The sequence below is a fragment of the Zootermopsis nevadensis genome, unplaced genomic scaffold (genome assembly GCF_977971745.1).
Source record: "Zootermopsis nevadensis isolate Lab colony 2312 unplaced genomic scaffold, Znev_1.0 Znev_ptg000018l, whole genome shotgun sequence".
Lineage (NCBI taxonomy): Eukaryota > Metazoa > Arthropoda > Insecta > Blattodea > Termopsidae > Zootermopsis > Zootermopsis nevadensis.
Window position 1 is genome coordinate 4,648,819 of NW_028259150.1, and position 12,126 is coordinate 4,660,944.

Here is a 12,126-nt window from a genome sequence, read left to right on the forward strand (position 1 = left end):
AATTTGGGGACTTGGTTGATCAAATGTTGGCATGTTGCGACTGCATGTGTGTGTGTGTGTGTGTGTGTGCGAGATCCCACAATTCCTTTACTTTCCAGTGCCTTAATTTCTTGTACCTCAGACATTAGACTGTCAGTATGTATGAAACAAATCTGCTGGGCCTGAAATGTATTTATGACAATTCTTACTAAATTTATCACCAACTGCAACTGGGAGGACGTTACTTATGAGCCTACAGAAGAGAGCTGATTATATTACGTGGATCTTACGGAAATGGACTATGAGGTGCCTCAGGACAGCTGAAATGCGGCGTTTCATGGCAACAACCTGTATCAGTGACATAGTCTCGGCAGCCAGAGAAGGCGGAGGGTCGAGATAGCTACACAGATTACACGGCGGCGGCCTGGTCTCGTCTCCTACTTAGAAACCAAAAGATTGAAATATACAAAAGCGCAATGTTAGGCCCACCTCTTTCTGTGTGGATATGGAACTCTGTTTTTCTCCGTCCGGGAAGAACACAGACTGAAGTGTTTAAGGAGAAGGTGCTGAGGAATGTATTTGGACCTAGAACGGAGAAGGCAACAAGCAGGATGGAAGAACCCATACAATAAGGAGTTTCATAATTTGTACTCTTGGCAAAATATTACAATGATGACAATGTCAAAGAATATACGGAAAGTAAAACATGTCGCACGAATGGAAAATACGGAAAATGTGGAAAATATACATCAAATTTGTCGGATATTTTGAATGGAAGACACCCCTTGTTAGATCTAAGTGCAGATGGAAGGTCAACACTAAAAATATAAGGAATATTTAAAAAATACTACGTCATTATATAGACTAGAAACAACTGGGTCAACACTGGGTCCAATGGCGGACTGCTGAGAACACGGCGACAAATCTTCGACTATTTTACGGGAATTTCTTGACTATCTGAGCGACTATAGCTTCCGAAGAAGAGATCTGCTCATTGTCGTTAATAAAACTGCTAACTGCCCATCGGCCACAACAACTACCCTTACGATCGGAGAAAAACACAGTTTATTTACATATCTCACACGTGTGTGCTGATTCTAATGTTTCTACCGTTAAATTTAATAGCGCGGTAACAGAAGTAACAAGACTCACTTAAATTATTCACATTTTATAGCCTATATACTTCGTTACATACTCTGTACTATTATAAAGAACTCAAGCATAAAAAACGTCCGACAATTCTTTCCGTGAACTGGTATTAACGAAGTAAGTAAAAAGTTTAAACAAATTAGTGGCCCGACATTCTGCCTCATGTACTTTGGGTAATGACTCCGGGCTGAGCCATAACACAATACGAAGTCGTTGGACCTTCTTGTATAGTAATTACATACTCAATTACCGTCTTCTGGCATACCAGACAGATAACTCAACAGACCAGACTTATTTATGATGCGCCCAAAAAGTAATAATAAAGGAGCGTATAAACCTACATGAATACACGCGTAGTTAGTGTACAAGACACTTGGACTAGACCAATTTTCTTCGTAATTTACATAACACACAAAGTCATTGTGGAGATATCGCGAAAAATGTAGAGGCCTATGTACTTCCATTCGATGTTGAAAAGTTGCATGATTATATGCAGTGACACCCATAATATATAACCTGAAGCCAAGAATGGAATAATTAAATAACGTCCCTTCACTGAATACATTGTGGTGGCTGTCTGCCTCATCATAATTAAATGGGCTGGGGATTTCGAACATAGCATTATTACAATCCAGCATATTTAATGTAAGTCCAATGGAGACTAGTAACACATGTTGCAGCTAGCAATGTATTCAAAAGACACGCCTTTCCAACAGAATTATTCAATTACATAATTTATCAAGCGTAAATATAAGGCTCAGATTAAAGTCATTTAGAAGTAAACATTCTCTTAAACTTCCACCGGTATAAAATATGGCACACTAATTTCTAGTTTAGGACTTCGAATATTTTTGGGCAACCTATGTCAGACGTTTCCATTTGCTGTACTCGTGAAAATAAACGATTTGGTTATTATCTGCGTTCTTCATACAAAGTTCACATAATTAGCACACAGAGAGGAAATCGTGTCTGTTGGACCGAATGTTTCATCACCGAAACTACTAATCGGATTGCGATTAACTTTGATACTGGACGGAATGGCCTTATTCCTCTTCAATTTTAGTTGGTAGCCTATGGGTCAGATATAAACCCTGCATTCCATAAAGCTCAGATCGAACTTAGGTTGCTTCTCAGCGATGACTCGAAGCAGAAAACGTTTTCCTAAAACGTAAAGTACAAGTCTCATCCATCTCTGCAGCTTTTATTTGAAACGCTGGCAGAAAAAGCCCGTTGAAATTGTTTCTTAAGTATCTTCATCCCTTGCCACTTTTCTTCCTTTCAGTTATCGCCTTCGTACCTTTGTCTCCTTAAATTAGAAATATAAAAATATTTGTTGCTTTGAAGAAGATAGAACTTGGTCTCTCACGTTGTTGGCAAAACGCACATTGAGGGTGTCTCAAAAAAGACAGCTGAGCAGAATATATAAACCTAAGAAAAGTGAAGTGATAGGAGGTTGGAGGAAATTAATTATAAGGAGCTCGGCAATTTGTATTTTTCACTAGATATTACTAGGATGAGCAAGTAAAGAGGATCAGATCGGCGGAGCTTGTAGTACGTTTGAGAAGATGAAAAATGCGCACAAAAGTTTGGTTGGAAAGCATGGAGGAAGAGACCATTCGGAAAAATCAGAAGTAGATGAAAATATAATTTTATGAGATGATAATGTTGCGTCATATTGTGATGATTATAATTGTTTAATATTAACCGTCTAATCACAATAAAATATTTTATTAAATATTAAAATATTGTTACTACAATTAACATTTAATATTTAAAATATATTAAAATGATGCTCTTTCTATCGAAATGTTCGATTTACAATTAGAGCGTCATCTTTTTCACGACATGTTTCGGTTTTCAATGAACCATCTTCAGGTGTATAATCGATATAAATTCAAATGTAATATTCTAAATGCAATCCTTTGTCAGATGTCCATTAAATATTAGAAAGTTATCCTCTTCTAGATCAATTGTACTTTGTTATCACATTCAATGTTGTTTCGTAAATGTATGTCGCGTATAGCGTAATCTTGCGTGGGTGAAATGTTTGTACTGGTTTTTTATAATCGGTCAGATATGAAGAGTGGAGGAGGTCAGTCTAGAAGTAATGTTGTGTTGTTAATATTAAACAATTATAATTTTATATAGAATGGAAATGCGTGGAATTACATTCATCTGGCTCAGGATATGAACCACAGCTGGACTGTTTTGAAGACGGTAACGAACCTTCAGATTTCATAAAGGCGAGGAATTTCTTGATCATAATACTCACCTGATTTGATCCTATGTGACCTTCTAAGCTCTCAAAATTACAAATATATCTGAAAGGGTGTAATTTTAAATCACTTTAAAATATTCATGGTAATGCGACAGTGGCGAAATTTACCATTCGATTTGTTGCCAGCAAGGTTGCCATGCACGGCAAAGACGCCAAAGCGGGTGAATATAATCCAAAGAGGACGACGAGTATGCAAAAAGCGACTGGCCACACTAATGCCTAAAGTTTAGAAGTTCAGTTCATTATGTACAGACCATACATACATACTTTTATTTATTTATTTATTTATTTATTTACGTAACCGTCTGGTTACTTAACTAACGAGCAGTTTCATAATTTATATTCTTTACTATATATTATTAGGATAATTAAATCAAGGGTGATGAAATGAAAGGCGTCTATAGCAGTAGGAGAAATTCAAAATACATACAAAGTTCTGTGTCGGAAAACCAGAAGGGAAGAAACCATTTGGAAGACCGATGCTTAAACGGGAGGATAATATTAAAGTGAAGCATAAAAATTGGCATAGGAGGGTTTGAACTGAATTAATTTGGCACAGAAAAGGAACCAGTGATCAAATCTAGTGAACACGACAATTAAATTTCGGCTGTCATAAAAAGTTGAGCGACTATTATATTGCCAAGAATAACTCTAGTCCATGAAGTTAGTTGTTTAGTCAGCCTATAACACAACAAAGTACTTGCGCACAAAAACGGCATAAGATAGTCAGCCAGGAGAATTCAGCACAAAATAATCGTGCGCTATGGCGTCGGAGAAAAAACAGGAGTTTGACCTGGAGCTGGTAGACGCGGTCTGCCTGTCATATGGTCATTCCGCAGTAGCTCATACATATTAAATTTTGTACATTTTTGAAAACAACTGACGTAGTAAGAAAGTTCCCGTTCCTTGCCCGATTTAAAAGGGTCAAACAAAAATACGTGGGAATATACAGCTAAATCTAGTCCACGACGTAGTATCTCTTACGTCAGAAGGGTGAATGATAGATGATTTCAAGAGAAGATCTAGTCCCGATTTGAATTTCAAAGCATGAGTGACATATGTTTGCTACGAGACAATTCTTTTGTATTCCCATGATCTTATGATGTCAGGGATTTTACACAGTCCACACGTGGAACTCTGGTTATTCGGTCTGGTGATAAACGTCTTTTTCAAATGTCAGCATAGCCGAGATGCAGGTTGAAAAACGACGCAAGTCAGTATCCCATGAAAATCATTTTCCTCTCAGCAGGATAAATGATAAAAGTTAATTGCTTTCAATGATTTCAAAAGCGTGAAACAATGACAGTGAAATCCCCATCAAAGTATCTCACCTGCGAACGCAAGCAAACACACCCACCCACAAAAGTGAAACCAACTTTAAGTAACATTTTCAGAATTCAAAATTACTTCAAGGTCACTGATTCATAAACTCTGAAAATTTTATTTCCTACGTTATACTGTTGTAAATTTGGTCACCTACACTGAGGTAAAAACATACACTGAAAATCTTTTAGAAGAATACCGAGGAGCACACTTCTGCTATGTTGAGAAAACAGTTGTCATCAAACATCACTTCTCCGGAGGAGAAACAACTTTAAAATTTATGCTATGATGTACTTACCTCAGTACTTAACTTTATCACTGAGTGAAAAATTCTGTGCTTAATTATGTAACGCGGAGTTCACTTTATCCTTTTTAAAAAAGACAATTTTGCAATTTACATCTAATTTTTGCCAGTTTCTCACTTGACTCCATTTTCGTATCACGTTATATTATAGCCTAATATAGACTTAACAGGGGAAAAGGAAATACTACGTAAGGAGCAGCTTCATAATTTGTATTGTCGATGGAAAATTATTCGCGAGGTTAAGTTAAAGAAAGACAAGCGCGATACGTAGAATGCACAAGGAAAACAAAGAAAATAAGAGCTCAGATGAAGAACCTCATGTGACAAGGCCACTTTGGAAATGTACGCGTAGGTAAAAATGTAGACCCTGCTGTTAATACTGATCATCCAGAAACAAGAATGGCTCAACTTACTCAGTATAAGTAAAAACTGTTTGCTTTTGTGAACACGGTAATGCGCCTTCGGTATTCATAAAAGGAGGGTAATTTCTTGATTAGCTCAGCGTACTATCAGCTTCTCAAGTTTTCTAGTTAATAAACTATAAACTTCTTTATAAACCCGTAGTCGTTCTTCTGTAAAGTTAGATTTCTGTCTTGAATATATTTAATCCGTCATCAGGACGATTCATCGCAGTATGACCTCTGAAACGTTGGAAAACATCTACCATAATACACGGCTTAACAACCCAAAAGACACAAATCTTCATACTTACCGCTGTGAAAACCTCAAATCATATATTTAATACAAATTATGTTCTTGTAAGGCATACCAGTGCCACGGTGGTCTAGCGGTTAGAACGCTGGCCTTGTAATCCTGGGGTCTCGGGTTCGATTCCCGGCGGTGCCCGAATTTATAACTTGTGTTGGGCAAGGCCGTGGTCTAGGCAACACGGAGTTTTCCTCCGGGGGCTTCCCCGGTTTCTCCGTGGCATCCCAACAATTACTCCTTTCACACACAGAAGAAGGCAATGGCAAACCACTTCTGGATCATCTGCCAAGAACGTATATGAACAGGTCCCAGTCCGAGAAAAGGATGGAAGGAACCTGTTCATATGGACCTGTCGGCAGACAGAACACTACAAAAAAAAAGGCATACCACCAACATTTTTCCTAACTTTCCAAAATTAATAGTACATTCATACTCGCAAAATATTTAGCGAGCTTCAAAAGGTCCTAGCACTTCAACCAGGTTCTGCAAGGGACAGAATAAGAAGCGTAAAACCCTTTTTATCTTGGTCACGTGGTAGACCACACCTCGTTATCACGAATGAGGGTGTGAAGACCGAGTCGCAACATTATAACTGTACCTGCCACAGATTTCATCTCCTAATTCAAAAAATTAAGTCATGGCATAATAATCATTAAGCTCTATTTCTATTGCGAAGAGAATGTTGCTATTTCAACGTAAGTCAAGTCTGTTTCAATTTGAGGTTTTCGTTTCCGTTTCATCAATGTGTTTCGACGAACTTTTATGCCGCTGAAGAGACATGAACTAAGTAAGCAGCTAGACGCACACTGACGCAAGGGTGTGCAGTGTCAGACTGGTATCTCAAGATGCTGATTATTTCTGTTGCTATGAAGCGCATAATTTATATGAATACTGGATCGGGAAGGAATTGAGAGGAAGAGACTAAATTTTTAAGTACCTACTACCAAGGAAATCGCCAGGAGACTTTAATAAATATTACAGATACTCATTAATAGGATTTTAATTGGACCACACACATAGAAATTATCAGAAGAGAAGACAAAACCATAACATAAGAATTATTAACAGCTAAATAGTTTGAAAATGTGGAAGTGTTTAAAAATGTGGAAATGTGAATAACATAAAAGCATTATGTGCATAATGAGGACATTAAATTCGGGGAATTCATGCTATTATCACGGCAAAATCTTCTATCTTTGTAATCCCATCTTAGAAGCCTACGATTAAAGTGTATAAACCTATCATTTTACCAACCTCACATGTTCAAGAGAAACAAGGAAATTCTTGATCAGTTTAAGACATCTGAATTTTCCAAGTAAGGTCCTCTAGCGTGCAGTTAGTCACATGCGTTTCATATGTGCTGACCTAACACGCTCGGCAGCGTTGAGAGGTTGGCACTCCTGCTTTGTATTCAGAGACTAGACGTTAGATTATCGACCCCAATGGTGGTTATTTTTACTGAATTTTTTTCGTGTTCTCCCTCAGTCCCTCCAGACTATTTCTAGGACAGTGTCTTAAAACAGAATATGTCCGCTTCGTTGCACAACTTGCTTCTATCACAATTAACAATAAACTACATATTTGACAGTGTATAAACTTAAGTATCAGAAAACATCGGTAAAGAATCAAAGGTACAGGACGTACCATTTACGAATTCGGCTGAAAGGAAATGGAATACACTATAAAGCACAATCCAGATACCCAGAGTCCTGGCGGAGATTCGAACCGGACAACTCAAGTCATTAATGCTAAGAAAACCTCCTCACTAATATAAAAAATGGTCAATTCTAAATATCCAAGTTTGCAGTTTGCATCCTTTGAAAAATTTGAGGCAGCAGGTCGATTTGTTGAAACCACATATTATCTTTTCTTGCCTTGAATCTAGCTAAAATCGTTGACATTTGAAGGATAATTTTAATTTTCAGAGTCCAATGCAAAATGCAGCCGAAGTGGACACAAACCTGAGTTCCTACTATGAATAAGCCAAACACTTCATTACAAGACAGCCTATTATGAAAGCAGAAGACATAGATTCGTATCACATGTTCTCGTTATCTGTTCGAAAAAAAAATTGTTTGTGTAAAACCGTTATTGCATTTGTTTTCCACGCAGTGAAAATACCGAATTATATTTCATTAACATACAAAGACCGAAAGAAAACATTCTCGTCATTTATTTCTGGAATGCCTACAGTCTGAATATGGAGCGTCGTAACAAAAGCAAAACACAGGCTAGTTGTTTCGTAAGCCGTTTACGCATGTATAAACCGACTTGCATACGTCATCTCAGTTCACCGAAAGAACACAAACATCTACACGAATTACGTTAATACATTTATCTCATGTCTGCATCTTCTCTATCATAGCGCTCCCAGCACTAATGCGTTATTTATTTATAGGTTGAAGTGGCTCATCATATATTATTAAAATCAATGTCTGGACGACGACTGACTGTGCACTACTGCAGACAGACATTAATTATTAATGATGAGAAAAAGAATAAATTGTTTCCACATAACATAGGTCATTACCAACTGCAATGTTTATCTCTTTCGGTATCAGACAGCGGTCGATTTTGAATCGATTAAAATACTATAAATATTAGTCTATTAACACTCTGAAATTACTTCCTTTCTTAATAAATAAGGTCAAAGTTTGTTACGCTGATCGCTTGACAGTTGCTACGATGGAAGCAACAAGAAAGTCATGCAGAATTTTGCTAGGAAAACAGATTGGAAGACCGAGAAGGAGGAGGGGTGATAACATTAAGATGGATTTCAGGGTGGTAGATGGATAAAACTAACTCAAAGATAGTGGCCAATGGCAAGTTTTCGTATTGACAGCGTTGATCCTTCGGAGTCTACCACCTCATACTTATGTTTTAACATCATGCATCTTACTGTTCAAAGACAAACTATGGTAATGTAACAAGAATGAATAAGAGCATAAATGAACAAATATAATTCGGAGAACATATATTTTCAAACTACATACTTTGTTACCGGCATTTCTAATCTCTTTCTGATCTTAATCTTAATTTCCTGCATATAGGAATGCATTTTCACAGTTAGCAACAACAATCATTAAAGTCTTTATACAGTAACACTACATAAAGTAGAGTAAAACCGGGCTATTTTGTCTCATTAAAATGATTTTAAGGAATTACATTTTAATAGACAAAATTACCTACCAAAGAGGTAACAGTGGCGTTTACCATTATAACAGATTCTATATTAAATAGTGACTGCTTGCTTCTAAAATGCTAATCATCAAAATGTCCTTTGAAATGCTGGGTTAAAGTTACTCACGCATGAGATTTCATTGTCCCACGCACACTTTTCTTTACAATAAACTCAGGGAACATTGCACTAGGCTAAAGTTATAATATGCCAATTAGTAATTAAAGAACCGTAACTGAGGTTAAGGCTGAAGTACCATTATTTTTAATTGGTAACAGCAGAGTACGAAATTAATTGCTCCCTTATTTCCTCAAACATATTAATGACATCAAAACTGAAAATTAAACCACTGCCAAATAAATAAATATGTGAAATTAATGCTGAAGAAAGTCAATGTGACAAGATCTGGCGCCCTGAAGTGTATGCACACAGAACAAGGGGCCTTACAGTAGCTTAGTATTTGTCATGCTGTGACGTGCGGTTCACAGATGCAGAATGAAAGTGCATGTTCCGTGTTCACGCATTGTCAAGTTCTATGTTTATTCACGCTGGCTGCAAAGATCGTAGGTACGAATGATGAATTTTCATCTTTGGGAAGAGGAAGAAGTCACACGGAGCTTAGAAAGGAAGTTGGGGTCGGTTCTTGCAAGATCTTTGAGCTCCTGACAAACGAGAAGTCGATTCTGCTTCTGGTACTCAGACAGGATGCGTCGCATGTGGAGTTCTTCCTTTAGAATCAGCTGACAGGTCCCATAGCCTATCCCAACAATGTCGCACAAGTCGTTGATGGTACGACGTCGATCTTCGTGAATGGCCTGCCGAATCTTCGTAACATTTTCGGGCGTTGTGCTCGAAGATGGTCGTCCAGAACGCTCGTCATCATCGACAGAGGTTCGGCCATTTTTAAAACGTGAATGCCACACAAAAGTTTGTGCACGACCCATTGCGGACTCCCCAAATGCTTGCTTTAGCATTTCATAGGTTTCCGTAGCCGTTTTGGCGAGTCTTTGGCAAAATTTGATGCACACGCCATTCCGAAATCGCAGGAGGATCGGTGTAATGCACTACCAAAACGCCCGTAACTAAGAAACAAATGCTAATTCGATGATGCCGGCTGGCACACTGATTCACTATGAATGTATGCCGCACCCCCTAGCGGTAGAAGCTCGTACTACATCCGGTTCGCCCTCTATTGACACAGTCTTGAAACTTTCCGATCGCCCACAGACTACACTACACTACACTTTGGTCACTCCGGACACATGGCAAAGACAATTTTTTGTCGATAGTTTAAACTGTTGCCTTTTAAAATACAATAGTTCGAAAGAACGGGGTCCTTGGGATTCTAAAAGGCACTCAGCCAACCAAAAAATTACCCGTCTTTTATGGAACCCGAATGTTTATTATGACATTCACGAAACCCCACGACTGAGCCCTATAATGTACCAGATAAATCTAATTCCTTACATTAGCATTTCTCAGCTCTTCCACGCGTGCTACATGCCTCGCCCATTTCATCATCCTTGATTTGGTCATCCTAATTATTTTTGTTTGTTATAAATTACGAGGTTTCTCATTATGCACTTTTACTGGTGTCATGCTGTAAAAAACATAAAACGTTATGCGGTTAATATTGTCCGGGACAAATTAAAACCAAATTTATATTTCAGACCATTTTCAACGTACGGAATCTGATAAAAGTGACCATAAAGTCTTTTAAAGAAAATGAACGTTTTAAATAAAATATATTATAAAAGATTATAATTTTTTTAACAAACTGTATGCAGATGCATTTAAAGTTCATGCAAATTAGGAGTCATGTTAGAAAACACTGTACATGCATGCAATTAAGATATTACCATAAAATACAGATATAATTAAGTTCTACAACTTTCATTTTAAACATTTCATTAGTAAGTAGTAAACTAAATACGATTGAAATAATTTCCGACCTTATTAAGTGTGATCAGCTTCGCAACAGTAAATATGCAATTACAATAAACGAACATCAAGGCCAATGACGTATATAAAGTAGTGACAAACGAACATGGCACTTGTACTCCTGCTTTCACACACACAGCGTCGAAACTTTGAGACAGACGGAAGGCAATATGTTGTAAAAACAAACCTAGACTTATCCTTGAACTTGTCACTAATATATCTCTCGCAGGTCCAGTATTAGCTGTGTCGGCCCTTCTAAGTTACACAGTATTTATATAGTAAAACCATTAAGAAAGTGCGGCCCCTACCGGAGGGCTTTCAAAGAGCAAGATTGGTCCTTCAGGGACCGACTGGAGTTCGATCCATTCGGACAGCCGCACATGTAGGCTTCTGCTGACAGAAATAAGACTGGAAAGTTTAATATCTGTGTACACACATGCATTCTTTGCAAATTCTGAATGTCTCTAGATGAAATAAAGAAAATCACTTCACACAAAAACAACGTAAGCGTCACTTTCAGTATCGTCCACATAAGAGTAGAAACATTGTAAGCGACGTAGAAACAAAGCGTATCTCGTCAACAAAACATTTACTCACTTGAAGATGGCTATCTTCAGACTCACCGTCGTGAAAACCTCAAATCCTACATTTACTCATCTAAATATTAAAAAAAGGAAACAAGCAAAGTGCAATCTGGTTGTGACTATATGTGTCCCACAACTTTCACCAAAATTCACGAGCTTTAAATGTCGTTCTCTTTCTTCTCTTCTGATTCATGTGTTTATCGAAAACTGACTATTGACAGAACAGCATAGATTCAGACGCCCTTCACGTTCTGTTGCGAAGTGATCAACAAATGCAATGTATAGCCTGGGATATGAGTTGAAATATCTCTTGACCTGTTAGTTTTTAAAAAAACATTAATAAAAGATAACGTCAAACAACATTAACATATGTGCGGTAGCTCTTTGGTAGCGCAATCAACTAGTACATACAGGATCAATGGATCGAATCCCGTTAAATATTTTCTTTTGTTTAATAATGCCTCCGTGTTGTTATTTTACATTATACAAAGAATTATTGTACTAATGTTTTATATTTTCCGAAAATCGTTTACCATACATCATTGTAAGACCGTAATGCAAGTGGAGCTAGTGTCAATTCCACCTCACAAGTTCGTACGTCCGCCATGTTGATACTCCGATTGTAGGAAATTGAAAAGTGCGATTCTAGAGTAGAATCTAACGGCATAGAGTTCATGTCAAA

At 37.5% G+C, this 12,126-nt stretch overlaps 1 long non-coding RNA gene across 1 annotated transcript; it reads right to left on the reverse strand.

Annotated features, from left to right (window-relative positions):
* Positions 1-6,725: 6,725 nt before the first annotated feature.
* Positions 6,726-11,692, reverse strand: LOC147873417 (uncharacterized). Its single transcript, XR_015535747.1, has 2 exons — positions 11,048-11,692; positions 6,726-10,519 (listed from the first exon to the last, which is right to left on the reverse strand). It is a non-coding gene; the product is annotated as an uncharacterized LOC147873417 (long non-coding RNA).
* Positions 11,693-12,126: the final 434 nt, after the last annotated feature.